The 14,719-nt window shown below is 40.5% G+C and overlaps 1 protein-coding gene across 1 annotated transcript in view; it reads left to right on the top strand.

Annotated features, from left to right (window-relative positions):
• Positions 1 to 1,226, top strand: part of SH3BGR (SH3 domain binding glutamate rich protein) — a 66,117-nt gene extending 64,891 nt beyond the window's left edge. Inside the window, 1 exon segment of the mRNA XM_024239393.3 lies at positions 808 to 1,226. The gene's annotated coding sequence lies outside the window, so the exon portion shown is untranslated.
• Positions 1,227 to 14,719: the final 13,493 nt, after the last annotated feature.

The following is a 14,719-nucleotide window of genomic DNA, read 5'->3' on the forward strand; positions in this document are numbered from 1 at the left end:
AACAAGGCAATGAATGGAACTATGAAAGAATTCTCATTTCCCATAGTTGAAGTTGGAGTCAGAATCTATTATTATTATTATTTTTTGTTTTTTGTTTTTTTTCTGAGACAGGGTCTCACTCTGTCACCCAGGCTGGAGTGCAGTGGCGAGGTCATGGCTCACTTTGACCTCCCTGGTCTCAGGTGATCCTCCCACCTCAGCCTCTTGAGTCGCTGGGATTACAGGCATGCACGACTATGCCTGGCTAATTTTTGTATTTTTTGTAGAGATGGGGTTTCGCCATGTTGCCTAGGCTGGTCTTGAACTCTTAGGCTCAAGTGATCTGCCCACCTTGGCCTCCCAAAGTGTTGGAATTACAGGTGTGAACCACCACGTCCGACCTAGAATCTAAATTGATGTTTGAGTCCCAGGGCAAATAATGTCCAATATGAGACTGGATTTTACCTCCCCAAAGCTTGCCACTTAATACCTTCTTCTGGTGTAGCCATGAACCATTTAGGGCTCCGCCTCTAGGACCAAGCTGTCAATTCAGCCTGTTTTCCATGAAAACACAGTGGGAAATTATAATTGGAGATGTTGACTTCCTTATGGTGTTTGATATGTGTTTATGCAGAGAAAGGATATAAATCTAGCTTAGTTTTCCATGAGACAAATTCCCTTTCCTTTCAGTGGGGAGCAAATGATGACTAGTGGTTTATAGAATAAAAAGCAACACTTTCCTTTATTGTATGTTAAGTGATGAAGATTGTGGTAAACATTCTGTGTCCTTCTCTACAGTCTTTCCCTAATATTTGCCTTTTCTTTTAGAAAATGGAAGCTATGAAGCAACATTTCAAATGTCTCTCCACAAACCAAACTCAACAGAATACTTTGGCTTGAAGCTGGCACACCCAGGGTTACTGAGGACTTGTGCTGCCTGACCTGGTTAGATGTACATGGATGTATCTCCCGAATCATACAAAATTAAATGTGAAGACAGTTTATGCATACCTTCATGTGCCTGACAGCCTTGGCTTTTGAAGATTTTTCTTTCTTTTTTGCTCTGCGTAGCTAGACCATCTTATTAATAATACTCTGAAAAAAATGATTTCAAGGCATGGAAGTTCTCTGTGATACAACAATAGTATTTCTTCAAATGCGCCTTATGCTACTTATCTGAGAAACAGGTTTTAAAATGAAGTGCTTTCCAGAGAACCATCATATAAATAAAGATTAATAGAAAAATATCTTGTCCCAAGGAGCATCATTTCATTATTTATAGTCTCTGCTTGCATATGCCTGAACTCCGTCTGTCTGTTGCCAAGTCTGAATCTTCAGCAGCACTTTTCTCTCTGCGTTGGGATCGATGTCTTTTATTGCACTGATTATTTGGTCCACGTTTTCAAATTGCATTGATTGTCTCATTACGTCGTATTTTTTTTTATTACACACACGCTGTGCGTATCATCTTTGAAGCCTTATCTAACTGTAACTTTATCATCCACTTGTGTGGGGATGATGGTAAGGAGGGATGATGTTAAGGACAGAAATTTGCAACCCAGTGCCCTTTACACGTTTCTGAGCTGAAGGGAGTGGCTGCTTCTGTTTCTCCTGCTGTTGATTGATTTGTAGCCATGGCTGTGGAGACGGGTCCTGTAATTTTTCTTCCTGATGGCCAGGAGTGTGTGTTCACCTACAGCTGATCCAGCTCCAATGACTTGTACACCAGGTAAGTTTGATAACATTTCTCTGCTCACCTGCCTGCCTCAGTTTACTGTAGATATTTTTTCTTCCTTGTAAGATTTTGATATTCCCCCTGCTACCTCCCTGCCTATGTGCGATTCCTTGTGTTTTTGCAGCAAACGTTGCTTCTGTATTGTCAGAGGGGCTCATCTCCTTGCTGTGCTCTTTTCCTATTTCATGTTAATTATGGCAATTCAACTTGGAGTGGAATAAACTTTCCCCTCTGGAGTCTGCCTCCTAATTTTGCAGCAGAGTCTGTTGGTGTTATTTCAGAGTGTATTCTGCAGTTGCAGAAGTCTCGTGGCTGTCATGAACTCTGGGAAACGGCTCTTTTCTTGTTACCCTAGTAACAAAAAAAGGCATTTTGAATAGAATTAGGTTATTTTGTTTCCAATCATTGAAGTAGTCTGCGTTGAAAACATTTCTCCCTTTGCTTAAGGTAAAAGACCGCAGTAAAATGGAAATTCATATAATTGAAAATTAATTTCTACTCTTAATTTCATTGCATTAAATCATGTCCTATCTAAAAAGCTTGCATAATTTTTACAACAACCCCCTACACAAATAGGCCTTAACTTTCTTCTTCTTGCTCAGGGCTGACTTTTCTCTCTTTCATGGCAGAGTAGGATGGAGATAGATTTAGTTAGGTGCCAATTTTCCTCCTATTTCTCTCTCTGTTTTTTTATTTTTTTGGAAACAGAGTCTTGCTCTATCGCCCAGGCTGGAGTTCAGTGGCAGGATCTCGGCTCACTGCAACCTCTGCCTCCCAGGTTCAAGCAATTCTCCTGCCTCAGCCTCCTGAGTAGCTGTGATTACAGGCACGTGCCACTACGCCCAGCTAATTTTTGTATTTTTAGTAGAGACAGGGTTTCACCATATTGGCCAGGCTGGTCTGGAACTCCTGTCCTCAAGAGATCTGCCCACCTTGCTATTTCTCATATTTTAAAAATGAAAATAAATATCTATGCTGACAATAAGCAAAGATAAAAACCCAGACCACTTATTTAAATTGAATTATTTTTTTCTTATATTGTGTTCCTGTAGTCAGAAACATTAACATCTTAGAAGGGTGTTTGTATTTGCTCCTGTTTCATTTTCTTTAAAGTATCACTGACATGCAAAAATCACTTAGATCAATAGTACCCTATGGATGGTATCAGTTCTCTTCTAGTTTTGGCTTCAGCTGTCCCTTCAACCTTCCATGGTTAGCAATCCAGTGGCACAGTGAGGAGAATCCCAGATATGGACTGTATGGTATCAAAATACAATTAAAAAATCTGAACGCTTTTCAATATAGGAAGCTTCTAGAAACTAAGCAGAATTGTGAATCTGTAAAAAAAGAATAACTCAAAAGGAAACCCCAAGTGAATAAGGAAAATCATTTTAGAAAAAAACCAAAAGAGACCAGAGAAATGGAATAATTGCATGATGATCTGAAGTGAATCGAAGTTCAAAGAGCTTGGTTTAATAGTATAAAGGAGGCCTGAACACGCAAAGGAACTGTTTCTTTTCTTTTCTTTTCTTTTTTTTAAATTAGAAAAGCAACTACACAAAAACTTGAGTGTATTTTTTTTTCAGCCACTGAACAATATGCTCTCCTTTCCCCACTCACCTCTCCTGGGCTTCCTCTCGTTTCTTTGGACTGAAATCTTCCTTTGGTTTGGGGTTATCTTTGAGTTCTTAGTTTTCTCAATGAAATGGGAAAGGTATAGGAAGAGAATGAACTGTATTGCCTGCAAAGATTCTTTGGAAATACTTACAAATTTTTTTTCTTGTTCTTTTTTTTTTGGAGACAGTGTCTCACTCTGTCGCCAGGGTGGATTGCAGTGGCACTCTCACTGCAACCTCCGTCTCCCAGGTTCAAGTGATTCTCCTGCCTCAGCCGCCGGAGTATCTGGACTATAGGCCTGCACGACCATGCTTGGCTAATTTTTTAATAAATCCACTTGTGTGGATTTATTAAAAACGTGTAAAGGGCACTGGGTTGCAAATTTCTGTCCTTAACATCATCCCTCCTTACCATCATCCCCACACAAGTGGATTATTGTATTTTTAATAAAGATGGGGTTTCACCGTGTTGGACAGGCTGGTCTCGAACTCCTGACCTCAGGCAATCTGCCCACCGCAGCCTCCCAAAATACTGGGATTACAGGCGTGAGCCACCGTGCCCAGCCTACAAATGTTTTCTTTCAAAACTCGTTTACCTGGGCTGGGTGTGGTGACTCATGCCTGTAATCCCAGCACTTTGGAAGGCCGAGGTGGGTGGATTGCTTGAGCCCAGGAGTTCAAGACCAACCTGGGCAACATAGCAAGACCCCATCCCTACAAAAAATACAAAAATTAGCCAGGCATGGTGGCGTGTGCCTGTAGTTCCAGCTACTCGGGAGGCCAAAGTGGGAGGATTGCTTGAGCCCAGCACTCTAGCCCAGCCCATTGATCACGCCACTGCACTCCAGCCCGAGTGACAGAGCAAGACCCTTTCTCAAAAAGAAAAAAAACAAAACAAAAAAACCGCACCTCATTTAACTGTTACACCTGGTGCAAGCACAGCAAGTAGGTGTGAAGGGCCTGGTACATTGTAATAACAGAGAATGGCCATTAGGTGGCGATAAAAGACAAGCTTCTTGCTATGGTGTCGCTGCCCCCGAGGTCCCCTGGCTGTGAACCTGAGTCAGGGTACTGCTAGTTGACATCAGAAGGTGGGAAGAGGTATTTGTCAACCAGATGGAGGAAAACAGACAAAAACCCTACTTATAATTAATTGGTGAATTAATTAGTGTATCATTTATAAAGCTTTTATCCAAGATTATTTTGGGCGAAATGTGCATTTATTGTTTGAATGCACATCCTTGCATTATACAAAACGAGCCTAAATTCAGTCAACAACTGATTGCATATTGACAATTTTGATAAAGATACAGGGTCTTCTTTTAGCCTCTAATGGGGTTCTATCTTATCAAATAAGTAAAAACAGAACCCTGATTATTGAAGGGGTTGATTATCTTTTTCTGTCGCAAGACTTTTGGTCCGAATAGAACATATGTCCAAATATTTGGAAATCTATTCACGATCCTAACAAAGGCATTCCTTTCACAGTTGTCTAGGTTACTTGGCTTTTTCACTACTTTGTTTTGGAAGGACTTTCTTGGAAGTAGAAAAACTGAGTTGGGAAATCTTTAAAATGTATCAGTGCATCTGGCTGTTTTCCAAATCAAAAGTCAGGAGATTGTTCAATGATGCGGAAATGTACTCAGGTGTGGAAGATTCCAGTTGGGGAGGGGCTCAGGTAGGCAGGTGTGAGTAGCATAGAGGGGGCGTGGAGTGGGTTCCTAACCGGGGGGCTCCTGGTTCCAGTCCAGCATTCTGTAGATTTAGCACCCGGATCTTGTCAGGGGAGGTGAGAGAAACCTCCGAGGCAGACTCCCATGAATCAAGCTCACAGTCTAGGATTACAATCAGGGTATGGGCTTTCCTATTATTTTTATTCACTAACACTGACGGAGTGCCTGCTATGAGCTGGGCTCTGTATTAAAGGCTTCGTGTGTTGCTACAGTAACCCGATGAGGTGGATACCATCCTTATCTGGCAAGGAGGAAACTGAGGCACGGGGTTTCAATTCAGTACTTTGGCAATGGCTGAATCGGAGCTGAGATATACCTGTGTCCCACTCCAAAGCCACGAACAGCCTCCCCAACAAGCCCTTTCCTGTCGATCCTGGACCACAGTATGGTTCCTCTACGGTGCCTGGCTGGCCGTGGGCACTGTGCGCCTTGGCCCCAGAGCGCCTCCTCCGCCTGGCTTTGGTCCTCGAATTCTGTCTTCGGACTCGACGCCGTTCGGGCCCTGGAGCAAGGTGCTTTGCCCTTCTCACTTACGATCCACCTATTTTGTTTTCTTAGTTGCACCATCAGAGGTCTATTCCATTACCTTCATCTTCCGGTTCTTTGGGCCGCTAGCTGTGGCTGCCACCACCCGCGCCAGTTACAGAGGGAATTGGGTCGCTGTCCACCCACAGGGTTCTAGAAATTGGTCAGTGGCCTCAGATCCGAAGTTTCAGGTTGCAGAGAGAAAAAACTAAAACTGCCACCTGCCTTTTCCAGCCTGGTTGTCCTTGGATATATCTTGCCCACTGATGCTGAAGGACACACCAATAACTCATTTGGTTCTGAGCTATCAACTGCCACGCAGTGATGTGCCAGAGTTGCAACCAGCCCCACATGGTATTTTTAGCTGAGAGAACAACTCCTTCTAGTTGAGGATGATTTAATGAGTGAATTTTAGTTCGTTTTGTGGCAGGTCAGGTTTCTCTGTAGTCCCCGCTTTTTAAAAAATTAATTTTAATTTTAAATTAAAATTTTTGTGGGTACATAGGTGTATACATTTATGGGTTATATGAGATATTTTGGTACAAGTATGCATTTTGTTTCTTTGGGAAAGTCTTTATTTCTCCTTCATGTTTGAAGGATATTTCCACTGGATGTACTATTCTCGGGTAAGTATTTTCCCTTCAGCACTTCGAATATGCCATGTCACTTTCTCCTGGTCTGTAAGGTTTCCACTGAAAAGTCTGTTGGAGGTCCATTGTATGTTATTTGTTTCTTTTATCTTGCTGCTTTTAGGATCTTTTCTTTATTCTTGACCTTTGGGAATTTGACTATAAATGCCTCGAGGTAGTCTTCTTTGGGTTAAATCTGCTTGGTGTTCTATAACTGTCTTGTACTTGGATATTGATATCTTTCTCTAGATATGGGAAGCTGTGTTACCTTCCCTTTGAATAAACTTTCTATCCCTACCTTTTTCTCTACCTCCTCTTTAAGGCTAGTAACTCTTAGTTTTACCCCTTTAGGCTACTTTCTAGATCCTGTAGGATTGCTTCATTGTTCTTTATTCTTTTTTCTTCTCTGTGTATTTTCTTATTTTTGATGCACTTTTTGTTTCAATAATTTTTGGGGTACAGGTAGTTTTTGTTTACATAGATAAGTTCTTTAGTGGTGATTTCTGAGATTCTAGTGCACCTGTCACCCAAGCACTGTACCCAATATGTAGGCTTTTATCCCTCAACCCCCTCCCAAACATCCCCCCAATCCCTTGAATTTCATTATATCATTGTTATGCCTTTGTGTCCTCACAGCTTAGTGCTCCCTTATAAGTGAGAACACATGATATTTGGTTTTTGATTCCCGAGTTACTTCACTTAGAATAATGGCCTCCAGCTCCATCTAAGTTTGCTGCAAATGACATTATTTCATTCCTTTTTATGGATGAGTAGTATTCTGTGGTTGTATATATACCACATTTTCTTTATCCACTTGTTGGTTGATGGGCACTTAGATTAGTGCTGTATCTTTGCAATTGTGAATTGTGCTGCTATAAACATGCATGCGCATGTGTCCGTTTCATACAATAAGTTCTTTTCCTTTGGGTAGATACCCAGTAGTGGGATTGCTGGGTCAAATGGTAGTTCTATGTATGCAGTCTGGAGATTCTTTTAAGAATCTCCATTCAGTTTTCCATAGTGGTTGCACTATTTTACATTCCTACTGGCGGTGTAAAAGTGTTCCCTTTTCACCATATCTATACCAACATCTATTGTTTTTTGACTTTTTAATTATGGCCATTCTTGCAGCAGTAATGTAGCATCTCGTTGTGGTTTTAACTTGCATTTCCCTGCGTTCGTGATGTTGAGCATTTTTTTTGTATGTTTGTTGGCTGTTTGTCTTCTTTTGAGAAATGTCTATTCATGTCCTTTCCCACTTTTTGATGGGATTATTTGTTCTGTTCTTGCTGATTTGTTTGAGTTCCTTGTGGATTCTAGATACTAGTCCTTTGTCAGATGCGTAGTTTGCAAATACTTTCTCCCATTCTGTGGGTTGTCTGTTTACTCTGCTGATTATTTATTTTATGGTGTAGAAGCTTTTTAGTTTAATTAGGTCCCATTTATTTATTTTTATCTTTGTTGCATTTACTTTTGTGATCTCAGTCACGAATTCTTGGCTTAAGCCAAGAATTTTTCTTCTAGAATTTTCATGGTGTCGGGTCTTAGATTTAAGTCATTAATCCACCTTGAGTTGATTTTTGTATCATGTGAAAGATGAGGATCGAGTTTCATTCTTCTACATGTGGCATACCAGCACCATTTATGGAATAGCATATCCTTTCCCCAGTTTATGTTTTTGTATGTTTTGTCAAAGATCAGTTGGCTGTAAATATTTGACTTTATTTCTGGGTTTCCTATTCTAGCCTATTGGTCTATGTGCCTATCTTTATACCAGCACTATGTGTTTTGTTAACTAGCCTTGTAGAATAATTTGAAGTCAGGTAATGTGATGCCTCCAGATGTGTTCTTTTTGCTTAATATTGCTTTGGCTATGTGGTCTCCTTTTTGGTTCCATATACATTTTAGGATTGCTTTTTTCTAGTTCTGTGAAGAATGATGATGGTGTTTTGATGGGAATTGCATTGAATCTATAGATTGCTTTGGGCAATATGGTCATTTTCACAATATTGCTTTTTTCCCATCAATGAGCATGGGATGTGAGCATGGGATGTATTTTCATTCGTTTGTGTTATCTGTGCTTTCTTTCAGCAGTGTTTTGTAGTTTTCCTTGTAGAGATATTTCACCTCCATGGTTAAGTATATTCCTAGGACCTTTTTTTTTTGCAGCTGTTGTAAAGGGGATTGAGTTCTTGATTTGATTATCAGCTTGGTCATTGGTGTTTAGCAGTGCTACTGATTTATGTACATTAATTTTGTAACCTGAGACTTTACTGAATTTGTTGATCAGATCTAGGAGCTTTTGGATGAGTCTTTAGGGTTTTCTAGGTATATGATCATATTATCAGTGAACAGTGACAATTTGACTTCCTCTTTCCTATTTGGATGCCCTTTATTTCTTTCTCTTGTCTGATTGCTCTGACCAGGACTTCCAGTACTGTTGAATAGAAGTGATGAAAGTGGGCATCCTTGTCTTATTCTAGTTCTCGGAGAAAATCCTTTCAACTTTTCCTCATTCAGTATAATGTTGGCTGTGGGTTTGTCATATATGGCTTTTATTACTTTGAGGTAAGTCCCTCTGTTCCTATTTTGTTGAGGTTTTTTTTTTTTTTTTTAATCAGAAAGGGATGCTGGATTTTATTAAATGCTTTTTCTTCCTCTGTGGAGATGGTCATGCGGTTTCTGTTTTTAATTCTGTTTATATGGTGTATCACATTTATTGACTTGTGTATGTTAAACCATCCCTGCCTTCCTGAGCTGAAACCTAGTTGATTATGATGTATTATATTTCTGTTGTGCTGTTGGATTTGGTTGGCTAGTATTTTGTTGAGGATTTTTGTATCTATGTTCATCAGGGATATTGGTCTGCAGTTTATTTGTTACATCCTTTCCTGACTTTGGCGTTAGGGTGATACTGGGTTCATAGGATGATTTAGGGAGGATTCCCTTTTTTCTGTCATTTGGAATAGATAGTTTCAATAGGATTGGTACCAATTCTTCTTTGAATGTCTAGTAGAATTCAGCTGTGAATCCTTCTGGTCCTGGACTTTTTTGTTGTTGGCAATTATTTAAAATTACTGATTTAATCTCGCTGCTTGTTATTGGTCTGTTCAGGATTTCTGTTTCTTCCTGATCTAATCTAGGAGGGTTATTTGTTTCCAGGAATTTATCAATTTCCTCTAGATTTTCTGGTTTGTGCTTGTAAAGCTTTTCATAGTAACCTTAAGTGATCTTTTGTATTTCTGTGGCATCAGTTGTAATATCCCAATTTCATTTCTAATTGAGCTTATTTGGATCTTCTCTCTTCTCTTCTAGGTTAATCTTGCTAATGGTCTATCAGTTTTATCTTTTCAAAGAACGAGCTTTTTGTTTCATTTATTGTTGTGTTTTTTTTGTTTTAATTTCATGTAGTTCTGCTCTGATCTTTGTTATTTATTTTCTTCTGCTGGGTTTGAGTTTAGTTCTTGTTTATCTAGTTCCTAGAGGTGTGACATTAGATTGTCAACTGGTGCTCTTTCAGACTTTTTTGATGTAGGCATTTAATGCTATGAACTTTCCTCATAGCACTGCTTTTGCTGTATCCCAGAAGTTTTGATCAATTGTGTCACTATTATCATTCATTTCAAAGAATTTTTACATTTCCATCTTGATTTCATTGTTAACCTGCAAAGTATTCAAGAGCAGATTATTTAATTTCCATGTATTTGTACAGTTTTGAGTATTCCTTTTGGAGTTGATATCCAGTTATATTCTACTGTGGTCTGAGAAGATACTTGATGTGATTTGGATTTTCTTAATTTTATTGAGACAGTTTTATGTCCTATCATATGGTCTGTGTTGGACAATGTTCCATGTGCTGAGGAGAAAATGTATATTCTGCAGTTTTTGGGAAGAATGCTTTGTAAATACCTGTTAGCTTAATTTATTCTAAGGTATAGTTTAAGTCCATTGCTTCTTTGTTGACTTTCTGTCTTGATAATCTGTCTAGTGCTGTCAGTGGAGTATTGAAGTCCCCCAGTATTATTATGTTACTGTCTATCTTATTTTTCAGGCCTAGTAGTAATTGTTTTATAAATCAGGGAGCTTTAGTATTAGGTACATGTAAAATTAGGATTGTAATATCTTCTTGTTGGATTAATCCTTTTATCATTATTCCTCCTCCCCCTCCCCCTTCCCCTCCTCCTCCTCCTCCTTCTTCTTCTTCTTGTGTATTGCTTTAAAGTCCATTTTGTCTGATATAAGAAAAGCTACTCCTGGCCGGGTGTGGTGGCTCCTGCCTGTAATCCCAGCACTTTGGGAGGCCCAGGCTGGCGGATCACGAGGTCAGGAGATCGAGGCCATCCTGGCTAACACGGTGAAACCCTGTCTCTACTAAAAAATACAAAAAAATTAGCCAGGCGTGGTGGCGGGTGCCTGTAGTCCCAGCTACTCCAGAGGCTGAGGCAGGAGAATGGCATGAGCCCAGGAGGCGGAGCTTGCAGTGAGATCGCGCCGCTGCACTCCAGCCTGGGCGACAGAATGGCGAGACTCCGTCTCAACAAAAAAAAAAAAAAAAAAAGAAAAAAAGAAAAGAAAAGAAAAGCTACTCCTATCTGCTTTTTGTTTCCATTTGTGTGGAATATCTTTTTCCACCCCTTTACCTTGAGTTATGTGAGTCATTATGTGTTAGGTGGGTCTCTTGAAGACAGCAGATATTTGATTGGTGTTAAAATTTTTTTTTTTAATCCATTCTTCTATTTTGTATCTTTTAAATGGAGCATTTAGGCCATTTACATTCAATGTTATATTGAGATGTGAGATACTATTCTATTCATCATGTTAATTGTTACCTAGATACTTAGTTTTATTTCACTGTGTTATTATTTTGTAGGTCATGTGAGATTTATGCTTTAAGAAGGTTCTATTTTGGTATGTATCAAGCTTTTGTTTCAAGACTTAGAACTCCTTTTAACATTTCTTGTAGTGCTGGTTTGGTAGTGGCAAATGCCCTCATTATTTGTCTGAAAAAGACTATCTGTCCTTTGTTTATGGAGCTTAGTTTTGCTGGATAAAAAATTCTTGGCAGAAAATTACTTTGTTTAAGGAGGCTGAAGATAGGACCTGAGTCCCTTCTGGCTTGAAAGGTTTCTGCTGAGAAATCTGCTGTTAGTCGGATAGGTTTTTCTTTATAGGTTCCCTGATGCTTTTATCTCACAGTTCTTAAAATTCATTCCTTTATATTTACTTTAGATAGCCTGATGACCATGTGCCTCGGTGATGATCTTTTTGCAATGGATTTACCAGGAATTCTTTGAGCTTTTTGTATTTGGATATCTAGATCTCTAGCAAGGCCAGGGAAATTTTCCTCAATTATTCCCTCAAATAAGTTTCCAAAACATTTAGACGTTTCTTCTCCCTCAGGATCACCAGTTATGGTATGGCCATTTTACATAATCCCATATTTTTCTTGGAGATTTTGTTCATTTATTTTGATTCTGATTGGGTTAATTCAAAAGCCTTGTCTTCAGGCTCTGAAATTCTTTCTTCTACTTGTTCTAGTCTATTCTCAAAACTTTTCACTGCATTTTGTATTTCCGTAAGTGTGTCTTTAATTTCCAGGAGTTCTAATTGGTTTTTCTTTATGATACTCATCTCTCAGGAAAATTTTTCATTCATATCCTGAATTTTAAAAAATTTCTTTATTTTGTTTTTCACCTTTCTCTGATATCTCCTTGAGTAGCTTAATAATCAATCTTCTGAATTCTGTGTCTGCTATTTCAAAGATTTTAGATTGGTTTGAATTCATTGCTAGGGAGCTAGTGTGATCTTTTGGGGTGTTATTGAACCCTATTCTGTCATATTACCAGAATTAATTATCTAATTCTTTCTCATTTGGGTAGACTATTTTTTCAAATTGTTCTTGAATTTATTTGACTGTATTTTTTTCTTTAATTTCTTTTTTTTTCTCTTAAGGGTCTGACTTTAATGTTTATAGTTTATTATAGCCTAATTTGATTCTTGGTGATTTTAGTGGGGAAGACTCTGTATGAGTTCCTTAGTTATAGAGAGTCTTTGTGTGCTGGCTTTCCCAGATGTTGGTTGTAGTATTTATGTACTTGGTGTACGGGCAAGTTCACTGTCTCCTACATGGTTGGAATGGCAAGGATCTCTTGAAGCTTATCTCATTCTCCCATTGTGAACAATTTTTAAATTTATTTGATTTTTCCCCAGCATTTTATTTACTGAGTTGATGATTTAGGCTTCAGGCCAGTAGGGGAGGTATCCCTGGGTAGACACCAGTTGTAGCTAAAACAGGTAGGTAGCTGTAATACCCAATGGTGGGCGCAGGTTCCAGCCTTGATGAAGGTGTCTGGGGGAGCTCTCAATTAGATGTCTAAGGTTTTATCAGGGTAAAGGGTGGGAGCTACCTCAGCTCCCCTGCCAGGCCAGCAGGAAAACTACTTACCTCCCAGTTTCACTCCTGTCCCAGTGTTCTGGCTATTCAGATCAGACAAGCACTTCTTTTCATCTGTAGGAATGTTGATGTTCCAAGTAGAGAGGGGTTGTGACTCTGCCTCCCGTGCAAGCCTAAATCTAAGGAGTGCTCCTCCTGTGGGGATGCAATCACCCTGAATTGTACCAGAAGGCTGACCATAGATGCATCCATGCTGCATACCCATGAGAGAAGCACCAGCTGTGTCTGCAATGGTGTACCAGAGAAGAACAAGAACCCCTTTTCCAAGACCCTTCATGTACAGACAGGCTGCCTGCCTACTGGGGCAGACTTTCCCTACTGTCCCTAGCAATGCAATTGTATCTCTGAAACTTCCCATTAGTGGATAGATATGGGACTCAAGACCTGCTGTTTAGATTCTTTCATCCCATTGGGTGTTCTTCCCCTTGATGTTGTATTCCTCCTCTTCCCTAAGAATGGGAATTCCTGAGAACCATACTACAGGGATTGTTATTGCTGTCCTGGGTCTAGCCACCCAGTGGGGCTACCAGATTCCAGGCTGGTGTTAGGAAATGTCTACAAGGGATCCAGTAATGTGACCTGTCTTCAAGTCTCCCATCTGTAGATACCAGCACCGGCTCTGATGGAGGTGGCGGGGGAGTAATGTGGATTCTGTGAGATTCCTTGGTTGTAGATAGGCTTAGTGTGTTGGCTTTCTTGAATGCTGGTTATAATTGTAGTGAACTTGTCATGTGGATGGACTCAAGACCTCTGGTTAGCCAAGGTGTTGTATGCAGAGGGGATAGGTGAGGTCACATGACTGTTTTCTCCTTCCTGGGCACAGTGTTATTCTACTCCGAAGTGCTACAATGGACTGTGTTGGTTGGCCTCCATCCAGGAGGTGGTGATTGCCAAAGAGCACTAGCTGTGATAGTAACAGTGGGATTTGAGCTTGCCCTAAGTTGCCCCGGGCAACTATTCTGGTTTCTCAGGCAATGGGTGGGGCTATAAAACTCCCCAAAATTTATGTCCTTTGTGTAAAGCTACTAGAGTGGGTGGAGGGGCACAACCAGGTTGGGGCAGGGTTAGGCAGGTCTGCACTCTGACTCTCCTTGAGCAGGGCTAGTGACAGCTCCTGCAAGGGTTGGGGAAATTTTTTTCATGCTGCTTGGGTAGTGTTCCGGAGGGGAGTATAACTGCCTCTGCTGCACAGGACAGTTTGCAAAGGGAGTGGGGAAAAGTGGGTAGCAGTAAGTCTCATGCAGCTCCCATGCAGTTGGCAAGGCTGATCTCACTCCTGCAGTACTCTGCTAACAGTGCTGGGTTTAGATCCAGGCAGTCTGTGCACAGAACTTAGAGCTGCCCCAGGCCATCAGCTTCCCTGCACAGATAGCGATCTTGGCTTTCAGGTCACGCTGTTCCCCATCTGCCCACAAGGCTGGGTACCCAGCTCCTGAGGGTAGTGTCTGTAGAGCACTTGCCATTCACCCCTCCCTAGGTTCTGGTCAAGGGAATTTGTCCCCACTTGAGATTATATTATAAAATTCAGTTGAAAACTTCTTAATTCAGTTGAAAGCTTCTTTTAAGTTGTGACCCCTCCCTAAGTTCATTGGCTGACTTCTCTGAGGGCCCCTGTGAGATATAATCAGGAATGGCTTCCCCCAGTTCATGCTGGAGACTGGGAATGCCTGCAAGGCACTTCCTGCTGCTGCTTCCACTTTTATATTTCATGTCACTCCCTGAATCTGTTCCAGCTCTGGGTAGAGTTAAGACCTTCTCCCATGGCCTGGATTTTCAGATTCCCTGGTGGGTACGTGTGCTCTCCCCCTCTCACACTCTTTCACTTGTCTCATGGAGTAGGCTGCAGCCTGCCACTTCTTTCAAAGGGTCTGTGGATTCTTTTGGTTTTCTTGTTAAGTTCCTGCTTTGATTCTTGGAAAAAAAAATTCATTGTGAATCTCTACACACTATTCTTTCCTTCCAAATATGAGAGACACACTAACACTGCCTCCGATCTGCCATCTTGGAAAAAAACCTATGTATTTGCAAATAGCCTGTCTTCAAGCTCA

Source organism: Pongo abelii, chromosome 22, assembly GCF_028885655.2.
Source record: "Pongo abelii isolate AG06213 chromosome 22, NHGRI_mPonAbe1-v2.0_pri, whole genome shotgun sequence".
Taxonomy (NCBI): domain Eukaryota; kingdom Metazoa; phylum Chordata; class Mammalia; order Primates; family Hominidae; genus Pongo; species Pongo abelii.